The following is a 12,010-nucleotide window of genomic DNA, read 5'->3' on the forward strand; positions in this document are numbered from 1 at the left end:
TTGAATTTACAGAAACAGATCGCATAGATCCAGGTATTCCGATACTCTTTCCAGCCCTGCCATCCATTAACTTTTACTTTTCTGGGCTTAGAAAAGAGGAGCAGCAATCAAAAAAAGACTCCTAGACTTCATGTTCTCCCATCTCCTCTTTTAAATTAAGAGGTCCCCAGACCAGCTGAGAAATATTATCTCAAGCATTTTGAGGTTCCTTCTCCAAAGTGTTAACCAGAATCCTACCCAAAATGCCACCTTTAGCCTTTGATTGTCTACTTTTGAGATCATGATAAAGAAGAATTTGCAAAACAAAAAAAACAAAAGGAAGAAAGAACTCTACCAACAAATGTCAAGTGAGATCTTTTTAGTCACAAGTCGTGACTATGCTCTTTGGCTATTTGCGGAAACTTCATTGCTACTAGATCTCATTTTTGGATGTTTTAAAAGGAACCAACTTTGGAATCGATCAAATAGCTTTCCGGCCTTTTCCCTGATTTATACTGGTCCGTTGCGTTGGGTTGTGTAGTTCATCTCGCAACTGTCAGTCAGTTTACACTGTCTCAGTTGTGTCTCCGGTCAGTCCCCCTTCTCCACTTGGCTCCTGAAGTTGTGGTTTTTCCTGCCATCCCCGTGTTGAGTAGTTCGTCCTGGTTTCTTCGCTCATCGAAAATGTAAGCAATCGGGCTCAATTCCCTCTCCTTTCTCAAAGAATCCATATAAAATGCATGTTTTGTGTCATAAATGATTTTATGTTTTTGTTCTTCAAAAATTCAAACCTTTGTCATCCATGGAAACAACGGATGTTATTCACAGTATCAACATGCATTATCGCATGGGGATGTCACTGTCACAAAACAGGCAGACGACTGGATCCAATTGCAGCAGGTTTATTTGTTCAGCTAAAACTCCACAAAACTAAATCAGGGTCAGGTAGACAGCGGTCAATAACAGGCATGGGAGCATCAGAAACAGGGGAAGTCAGGATCCAGGTGAGATTCAGGGAAGGCGGCAGGCAAACTGAATCAGAGACAAAGCAGAGTCAGAAACTCAGAAGATCAGGTCTGGACATAATGCTCAGTAATGCAGGCAGAGGCAAAAACAAGCACTGCACTGTGCCTCACAAAGTATGACGTATTACGTACACTGTGAGTGATTGCAAATGAAAGACGTGTGTGGCATCCAGAAACTGCGTGCTGGGGTTGATGGGAGATGAAGTGTGTTTAGAACTCCGGAGATAGTTCCCGCCGGTAATCAACGCTTTTCCAATGAAAAGTCTACGTAAACGTGTCTAAATACATATTTTGAGCTTTTGTGTTCAAAACTCTGGCATTATGCACGTTTTTAAGTCGTTTTGGGCTCTACAAACAAAACGCACAGCCATTGAACGCACATTGAAATGTAACCGATTGAATTTGACCAAGCAGAGACTCAGGATTTGTTTAGCATACTTTTTCATTCACAGAAGTACTAATCGGTTGTAAATAGATCATGAAGGAAAACTTATCAACTGCGGTTTGTACCTAGCTGGAGTTATACGACACCAAATCTTTAGAGGAATAGAGCTGTGAAAGAAAAAGCCTGGAACAAGATTTGCTCAATTTTTACCACTCTGCATTTCAGTGTGAACACTGTGTGCTGAAATTGACCTTTGTGTACATAGCATTAGAGCAAACACTCTTCTACTAGTCAACATAAATGCAAAAGGGGCTCAGGAGTATCTTAAAGTTCACTACTGTGTCAAAAATAAAACTAAATGTATGTTTTAATCTTAACCCTTTAACTACCCCACCAAGAAAAAAGCTATCAAAAAATTATTTGTTTGCATTTCTTATTGCTTTAGGTAAGTAATGACCACAATCTGTTTAGTTTTTTTTTAATTGACCTTTTAGTTTCTTAAATAATGACCTCTACCAAACGGTTGAGATGTCCTTTAATGGTAAAAGTGCAAAATTTCATACAGATACAACAAATATTTGAAAAAATCATGTAAACCAATTTATTTAGACATTATTAACACTCAATATTAAGGGCATTTGTGTCCATTCTTTTTATCATGCCTCAAACATTGAACTTTTTTAAAACAAAGCAAATTTTGACCTATATTTCCTAGAAGTTGTTTGACACTACAACGATTTTGGATATTGACTCACTTTTGATGGTATTTCATAAAAAGATTCTTGGTTTGGAATGAAACACAGAAAACGTATTTCTGACATCTTGACCTATTTGGGCCGAGGTTTCATCGTCCCAGCTTGTCAGAATGAAGAGGCGCTGCACCATGTTGTCGTAGTGCACACTGTTGTTTTGGTCGTGATGGTCTTCGTGTGTGGCCTTTCCACATCTGTGGCAGAGAGCTCAATGATGGTCAGCCAACTTTGATTGCTTGCTTGTTGATCTTATTTAAACTGTGTGCAACAGCCAGGCAGAACCTTTTGAGTAACACTGGTTTTTGCTTCAGTAGGTCCCTCTTGTAGACCAGCCATGAATAAGTGACACACAAATCGATGATGTATCCAAACAGGGGAGTGTACCGTCACCTAGATTTAGCTGTACAGGTCTTGTACAGGTGCACCAGCATATCAAAGAGATCTCTTTAGCTTTGTAGATTTGTACTATAAACAATATGCTCAATCATTTCATCAGTGAGAAGCATTTTGAAGTATTGGAAGGGTGTGTGTACATCCTCAGGAGGCTCAAATCTTGATTCTGGAACCTTGAATTCCTCAATGTCCTCATGCTTCCATATTCTTCTTATGGTTTTGCTTGGGTTAGAGGGGGATATTGAGTCAGGAGAATAGCCTGTCTCCTCCAACAAAATTGGAGGAGACAGGCTATTCTTGGTGGGGTAGAATGGCGTGTGTTGGCTTTTTCAGTTCTTCTTATGAGGTGGCAGTGTAGATGATCTGCTTGTTGAAAGAGATTCTTCTTCATCCATGGATTCAAAAGAACTGTCACCAATGCCCTTTGCATGAGTGGATTGATAATCAGGATCCTCCGTTGGGTCATCATCACTGTCATACAGATCTGCATCTGATTCATGTGGACTTTGTCATGGTCTTGCACTGTAGAATGTTTTACTGTCTACTAGTTGTAAAACAAAAGAAAATGATAAAAAACTTTTGTAAATGTTGTTAATATTATTATTGCAGCTTTTTTTGTTTAGTTTTAAATGAATTGGTTGTAGTAATCTTGATTTTTTATTTATTTACACACCAGCTGATATAAACTCATAAATAAACAAAACTATACAGTATTATGTATTTTAAATTATTATTTATGATGTGTTAATGAATATTTCTTTAGTAATGGATGATTTAGAAGGTTGTTTTAACTGATTTTATGACAAACAGTCCCTTTATTTAACATTGGCTTGATTTTGTTACTTATACCATAAAGTGACTCAAAGTTTGCTCAACCGTTTGGTTGAGCAGGCAGTTAAAGGGTTAAACTAGTGTTAAATAAAGGTTCTATACCAAAGTGGGGGAAATAGCAGAGCGTGCCGATGTCAACAGATGAGAATTGGAAGAAGTGGAAATTTGCCTGTGAGTAATGTTAGAATTTTGAGCATAAGTTGGAAAAGTGTTAATGTATTGTTTGTTTGTAAAACCACAAGTGTGTGAAGAAAATGAAATTCCTACCTTCCTAAAAATACGCTGCGATGACCTTTTCACCTCATCTCGCCACCACTTTCTGAGCTGTTAGTAATTTACACATGAGTGGTGTGATCACACAACAGGCTGAGAGTTTTCTCTCTTTCTTTAATTTTTTTTAAAATCCCTTCAGCTTTTCTAACATTTTTTTCTTTTGACAGAGCACTATCCTGGATTGAAAATGTAGCTTTTTTGTTTTGGACGAGGTGACATTTCTAAGGATGGATTCACGCCTTTAAGGTGAGACTATCGGCTCCAAGGAGCAGCCTTCTTGACAGACTGGCTCCCCTGGGAGGCCTAAGCTCTACACGGTGAGTCATGCACTTCCTGAGAGATTGTTGAGGAATCCTCTGGCTCTGCTAAAACCAAACCATATTTTTAAACCAGTTATCTTACAACCAGAATGTGGAAATTGCAGTATAATTAAAACTGTCGGGGAAATTAATGCTCTCTTGTCTATAAATAAATTAAAAGCTTAAACTGATCTCAGCAGGTTAAAGAATGTGCATTTCCTTAAGGAATTCTCTTTTTTTTTAAATAACATTTTCCCAGCTGTTGGTCGTTTCATTCCACATAGGATTTTTGCTTTTCTGTGTATGGTAATTATGTTTCCAAAACACTAAATGTACATGTAAAATGCATGTACATGTATGGATTTTGCATAACCTGCATGCCAATAATCAATTCAATTTTCTGCTTTTATGCAGTACATAAACAAACAATTTTTTTTTTTAATTTCCTTGTCAGAAAAATTAAAACTCAACAGTTCTGGAGTTCCCCTCTTGAGAAGCCATTTTTCAAAGTGCATTAAGCGTTTATATTGTGTAGCCACAGTTAATGTAGTAAAAACTGGCCCACTGCTAAGCAAAAAAAGCTCTGGTCCAGCAGAAATAGGAGGTGCAGGCTCAATGAGCAGAGGCTGGCATGTGCATGGTGGGACAGATGGCTGTGAGGGTCCATATGGGACAGAGAGCGTTTCCAAGCCTTTTACTGGCATTGTGTGTCAACAGGAGCACATACACGAGTGCTCTTGTGCGAATCTCTTGGATTTGGTGAACCGTAAGCTCACCTATGGAGGTGCAGGTGAGCGTGAGTGCACTTTAGTAAATGTACGTGAATGAACACAACAAAGATTATTCGGTGGAGCCGCACGTCGCCATCTCCACGGGTCAAAGCGACCCGCAGCATGGCCAGCTTGGCTTGCAGACACAGGGCCAAAAACACAGCACACCAACGTCAATCGGTCAGCGGCACATGGCCCGCCAAAGATGCACATGAGTATGCACCAAACCAAGCATGAACAGTCGTGACCCTGCAGGAATATTGTAGGATCCTACAGCTGCCAAAGGGGGTGGGCAATGAAGGAAGAATTGCATTTTCCATCAAGATTTGTAAAATGGAAAAAAATCACTTATAGAAAAATCTCTCAAATGCTTTCAAAAAAGCCTCTGCATCAGGTACGAGCGTCAGCTTGACTGACAGGCTCTGCATGTATAATTTATGTGAGCATTCCTTTGGTGTGCTCTTCAGCTGCTTAATCCAATCCAAGGATGAGCGCCAGGCTGCAGTATTAGATAAAGGAATGCGAACTGCGCGGGAATTAGGTCTGGAACATGACGGATGGCCACGGACAGTCGGGGTTCCCATTTGCTCGTGATCGTGTCTGATACAGTCATTTAGGAGAAACAGAAGCTGAGGAACAAAGGAGCATAATCTCTTTCCTGAAAGGATATTTGAAACGAGCGCATAATGAAAAGTATAATTTATTTATTTTTGGATGCTGGAGGGCTCCATGAAATAAACATGAAGGAGAGTAAGCAAAGGGGAATAAAAGACAGACGGATAGACGGTGTGAGCGTGGAAATGTTAGTGGTGACGAAGTGAAAGTGAATTACAGACAAACGAACACAACAAAAAATACCTTATTTATCTGGCTGTAAATTGTTTTCTGCCTCTAAAATGAGTGTGTCTGTATTTGGCTGCCATAGTGATATATTTAAGTTTAATATGCAGAAAAAAGCTGAAAATTTGAATAAATTCAAATATTGTTGGTGCTCAATTAAATGCATCTTTCCTCCAATTGTTTATTAGTCCAACATCAAAGTTTATGAGAGAACAGATTATTCCTGTTGTTGTGTGCACATTCAATAAGCTATTTGCAATGCCAAACGATGTGTAATGAGCAATTAAATAAGAAGAGTTCTTAAAAGTGTGATCAAAAGATTTATTTGTGAAAAAGGAATTTGTGCATGAAATAGTGCGTAGTCTTTGACGGTTAGGCTCTCGGATTATGTGAAGAGACCCTGATGGTGGTTAAGATCCGACCGCTCGATAAGTGAAGAGCCAGGAGGAGAACGGGACGGAGGTGACCCGGCGAAAAAGATAAACAAACTTGGATTTAAGGAATTTGATTGTGATTGTCTGTGAGGAAATTGAGCATTTTAGCTATTGGCTCAGAGTGAGAACGAATTGATGAGTGACGTATGGAGTGGTGAATCAGCAACCCAGCATACCTGAAGATGAGGTAGCTCTTCTTCAGGTAGGAAGAAGAGCCTCAGGATGCTTGGAAATTGTGCCAAAGCTTCACTACCGCTTGAATCAAAGTATCTGTGTTTCAGATTTAAATGATTACACCAGCTGAATGGTAACCTTTAAGTTTCTCATTTTAGTTGTTGTTTGCCATGGTTGACCTTTTCTTACAGGGCCACCACAAAGTAGTAGATAGTAGGCCTGAGTTTCTGTTTTCTGTCTGGCTTGCTTGTTGTCAGACTCTGCTTTTAGTTTCCGATCAGTTGTTCTCATGTTATTGTCACACCTGATTTGAGCTCTGATCTACCCTTTTGTGGCTTCTAGCTCTGATTGTTACCAGTGTTTTTATGCATAGCTTCAGCTCCATGTTGAGTTTGCTCTTATTTAAAATAATAATGAATTGCGCTTCATTTGTTTGTGCAATTAACTAAACATAATTACTGTAATCTATTTTTATTCGAACCTAATAATTGCTGAAAAAAGTCTAATTTTGAGGTATTTTCACTTAGGCACTTTACTGAGACTCGCTCAGTGCGAAGTATTTTTTGTGCCACTCTGCCTTCAATACCGAGCGTTATATTTGGACTTGATCTTCTGTTTCCTGACCCTGTTTCTGACTCTGTTTTCCTGCCGCCTGCCCCGACTCTTGCCTGGATCTTGACTACCCTGTTTCTCTTCTGATGATCTTATGCCTGCTTTTGACCCCTGCCTGCCTGACCCTGATTCAGCTTTGTGGACTTTTGCTTGTGCTAATAAACCTGCTGCTGCTGCTCTTGGCATGATTTTTAATTAAATAACTCAGTAATTAACTAAAAATGAGATCATTCAAATAAAAGGCTTTCTGATTATTCTGATTAATTACATATTTTAGTGTATTTGTGATTTGGCATTTAGGGTAGTTTTGACATTTACATATGAGAATATCATATTTTTATTCTATGGACAAACATATTTCATGATAAAGGGTGAGTTGAATGATTATATAAATGCAAACACCTTACAAAAATGACATTCACATTCATTCATGTTGTCGTATTTCCTATGGGTGGGCTGGCATTGTCAGCACTACAGGATTTCTTTTTCTCAGATTACAGAGTTTCTGGCCATTTGCCTTCATAAATCTTGAATGACCCTAAAGAAGCAAAAATCACAGCTGGTATACTGTGCAAACTCTCCTGGTGGGATCTAAGGCCTAAACTGGTAACTAGAAAAATGCTTCAATGCTGTCCTGTTTCAAGCCATTGGTGTGACTTCTGCACATCAGCCACTTCAGTTATGGTCCGGTGGTACATCCCATGCAGTGGCTTGTTGATAGGAGCAGGTGGTGGATGACTGAATCCAAGTGAGGACACAAACTGTTAGAAGTGAATTGGTTTATTATTTCTCGGCTGATTTCTGATTTCATGCAAAAGTTAGATTTCGGTAGATCTTAGGTGTAGATAAATGTAAGAGGCCAAAGACTGATACCACAAGGTGAACAATAATCAAGTGCTGGTTGGAGGTCCTTCTCAGGAATAAATAGAGTCCTTGATGGCCAGCAGGTGTGGAGGAGGCATGCCTAACAGAACCACAACCACACACTAGAGGATATTTCCTCTAGCTCCACATCCTCTGCTCTCCATTCACTGAGCACACTGTCAGTTGGGGCCTTGAGCTTGATGTATGTATGCCGGCTGGATACTCGTTCATGAAACCACGTGTAGTGTGTTCTTTAATGCGCTATACACTGCACTAGTTAATTGGTCAATTGGTGAGTCTAAATTGTTCATAGGTGTGAATGTGAGTGTGTGGCCCTTCAACACACTGGTTTTCTGTTCAGGGTTTACTCTGCCTTCGCCTCAACAGCAGCTGGGTTGGCTCCAGCAACCCCCGTCACCCCAAAAGGGATGCAGCAGTTTCTGAAGTTAAATGGATGGAATCATTAGTTATACAATCAAATTAAAAGGTCTATATAAAAATGAAATACCTACCTTTAATCCTTTTTCTTTCTTCTAAATCACTGGATGAAACAGAAATTCAAATACAAAGTTTAACTATTCGTTTTTTGGTTGCGTTTTAAGAAAACTTGAAAACTGATTTTTTTTCTCTCTCCTATATTCTTTATCAGCCTAAATGTCAAAATCAGAATTCTTACAGCTTTAACATATCCCAAAACACAGACACCCTTTCAGATTCAGTCCCAGCACTAACCTAATTCAGTTTTTTTATTTTGTCGTTAACTAGATTTTGAATGTTTCTCCTTCCAGTTTCTCTTTTTTTTTGTGGTCAGAACAATATTATTTTTTTCATATCCACATCTGATTATCTTCCTCTTCTCCCCCCTTTAGAACACAATTTAAGTACATCCAAAGGTTTGTGTAGATCGCTTATAAAACGCTGGTGTGGCTGCTTGAAACTCCTTGCCACAAAGCAGTGCCTCCAGCTAATGCATTTTCTGTGTTGCTGTGGTGCAGAGGTTTTATTTTCAGCTCCACTCCGAATTGTCTTAAAAGAAATATTCTCATCTCACAAAATATTCTTTAGGAGGGTTTTTAAAAACCTGCTGTGCTGCTCGTCTTTATAGATCCTGGATTTATGATTGCAGCTGTGAAAAAAGCGGTTCTGTTGCATTGTCTGTCAGCTAAATGTCAGAGAAAAAAATATTTCCAGAATACCTATTTGAAAAAGCACAAAACCCTGTTTGTGCTATCATAGAAATTTCTCAGTATTTGAGAATATTTTTATGTTTTTGTATGTGTTGTTAGAGGTGTCAGAAGACTTTGAAAACATGATTTGCTATGATAGCTTCAATACATATGCCAGGAAACAGACTTCAGATTGATGGTGAATAAAACCAACACTGGGAAAAGATTCCTGAGGATTTCTGTAAACTTTACATCAATGTTTTATTTTGTACATACAGACTGATGCAGCAGCTGCACATTGACTTGACATTTAAGCTGCCAAAAGCTTTTAGCTCCAACAGTCAGTTTCTTTGCATTTACCTCATAAAATGAAAAAATGGTTCAAATTGTTTTCTTAATACCAAGCAAACCTCAACTAATTAGTAATTTGGTGCAACATTGTGACACTAGTGGTAAGATTAGACCATTACTAGATATAAAAACAATGAAGAAATTGTTTGGCATTTTACCAGAGCCTATAGTTTTCACTGAGTAGTTGTCAGAGCTCCCCGCCCCCCCCTCCGTCAACAACCGCCTCCCGAGTTCTGGACGCACTACATCTCCAAGCAACCCCAGTGTGCAGTTTCTGGATGCCACACACCTGACCTTCTGATTTCCTGACCCTGTTTTGTCTCTGACTTTGTTTGCCTGCCGCCTGCCCCAAATCTTGCCTGCATCCTGACGACTCCCCTTTCTTCTCTGCTGCTCCCATGCTTGTTTTTGACCCCAGCCTGCCTGACCACTCTGGACGCAAACTTTACGCAGGAGTTCTATTTCCAGTCCCAAAGACGACAAAGTCTCAGCAAAAAGCTGGGGAACCGTAAACCGGTTCTGGGTTTCAAAATAAAAACTTCCGCTAAACTTTTATTAGCATATGGTCTAGATGACATCACAGTCGAGCATTTAAAATATTCAAGTTTTAAATTACTGCCCCTGCTGGCCATGTGTTTCACTGGCTTTTTAACCCATGGAGTCTTGCCTGATTCAATTCTCTCAGTTGTATTGATTCCCGTCATCAAAGACAAGACTGCCAGTTTAAATAGTCTGTTGAATTACCGACCGATTGCCCTTTCCAGCAACATTTCAAAATTTTTAGAATATGTTTTATTGACTAGACTCGAAGTGCATCTTTTAACAAGTGAGAATCAATTTGGTTTTAAAAAAAGTCTCGGCACTGATATGTGTATCTACGCGTTACAGGAAATAGTTGGGAAATACCTGCATTTGAATACATCTGTATTTCTGTGTTTTATTGATGCCACTAAGGCATTTGACAGGGTCAACCACCTCAAGCTTTTTCAGAAGCTAATTAATCGAGGAGTGCCCAAATACCTTGTACGATTCCTGGCTTTCTGGTATGCTAATCAAACAATGGTAGTCAAATGGGGCAATGTCTTATCAGATCCTTTTTATGTAAGCAATGATGTTCAACAGGGGGGGATCCTCTCTCCATTTCTATTCAATGTGTATATTCATGACCTATCCACTAATCTGAATCTGTGCAAAACTGGGTGTGTTGTTGGATGTCAAACCTTTAATCATCTTATGTATGCTGATGACCTTGTCATTTTTAGCCCCTACAGTGCTGGGTTACAAACACTTTTAAAAGTTTGTTCTGACTATGGCAGAGACTTTGATATAAACTACAATCCCTCCAAAAGCAAAGTAATGATTGTAAGGACCAAAGACGACAGAAATGTAAACTTTCCTGTTTTTAAGCTTTGTGGAACGCCTCTGGAACAAACCTCATCTATCAAATACCTTGGACATTTCATTACTGATGATTGGAGGGATGATAGAGACATTCAGAGACAGTACTGTAAACTCTATGCTCAGGCAAACATGCTGATGAGAAAATTCAGTACATGTTCTCTTCAAGTGAAGTGTTCGCTGTTCAGAGCTTACTGCACTCCTCTGTATACGGCCCCTCTTTGGTGGAACTATGGACGTGGGACATTCCGCAAATTCTCAGTGGCCTACAATGATGCTTTTAGGCTTCTGCTACAGGTGCCAAGGTGGTACAGAGCCAGTCAGCTATTTGTGGATGCTCACATCCCCACCTGTGAAGCACTACTGCGTAAGCTTACATACGGCCTTATGGAACGCCTGGACAAATCTAAGAACTCAATTATCATGTCTCTGACTGATCCCAAAAGAAGCTCATGCCGCTACACTTCTGCCCTGAGGAAACACTGGATACAGCGATTATACTCTTTTTAATTTATATCTTTTTACTTTTTATTATGTAAACTGTATTTGTATCTTTTTCTATGGACCACATCTGAGTCTGAAATAAAAAGTGTGTGTATAAGACTTAATTTCATATTTACGTTGACATGCTCATGCGATAGTGCACATTAACACTGTGGATAACACCACTGTGGATGATGAAAGTTCAATTGTAGAGGTACATGAACATAACAAGATTTATGACAAAACATGTATTTTACAAAGACTAAATTAGGGAGGAGAGGACTTTGGGTTTGATCGTGTAACCCTTGTGCTATCCTAGGCACTTTAACATTGGGAGTTGGGTCATCTAGACCCACTAGACAGTGCGCTGAACCTTTTTTCTTCAATGATTTGTGATCTTCACTGGTGTCCATGGATTACATGAAATCTTTCCACCTTTATCCACCTTTGTCATAGTAGGGAGAACACGTCAATGTAAGGGTGGGGTCATCTAAGATAGCACAAGGATTAAGTGTTGGATGAGAGAAGGGACAAGGCGGTAACAGGACAAGCCCCTCCTCCAAGATCAAGGGGGACGGGGAAGCAGACTGGAGACGCCATAGAGTCAATGTAAATTAAATGATGGTTGTGAGACAGACTCCTGACGCAACGCAACGGAGACAGACCAGTCAGACTGAAGGGTGAGTGTATGACGTAAAACATGATAAAGCTGAAAGGGAAAAGACAGTGGAGACGGTAAAGTATGATGGTATGGAAGTGTAGCCCCTCCTCCTGCAGAAGAGAACGGGTGTAAATAATCCATGACCTGACCAGAGTGAGAGAAGCCCAAACGGATGTTTTTGAGTGTTTTCCTCTTCAAAATATGGATCTGAGTGGTGCTCTGCTTTAAACACCCCGTAAAGTAGGTGGCAGTATTCACTATTTAGGTTGGTTTACCTTCTGTCAGCAAACGGAAAGCAGAGCAGCTGGCGGGCACTAGAG

Source organism: Oryzias latipes, chromosome 12 (genome assembly GCF_002234675.1).
Source record: "Oryzias latipes chromosome 12, ASM223467v1".
Taxonomy (NCBI): Eukaryota; Metazoa; Chordata; class Actinopteri; order Beloniformes; family Adrianichthyidae; genus Oryzias; species Oryzias latipes.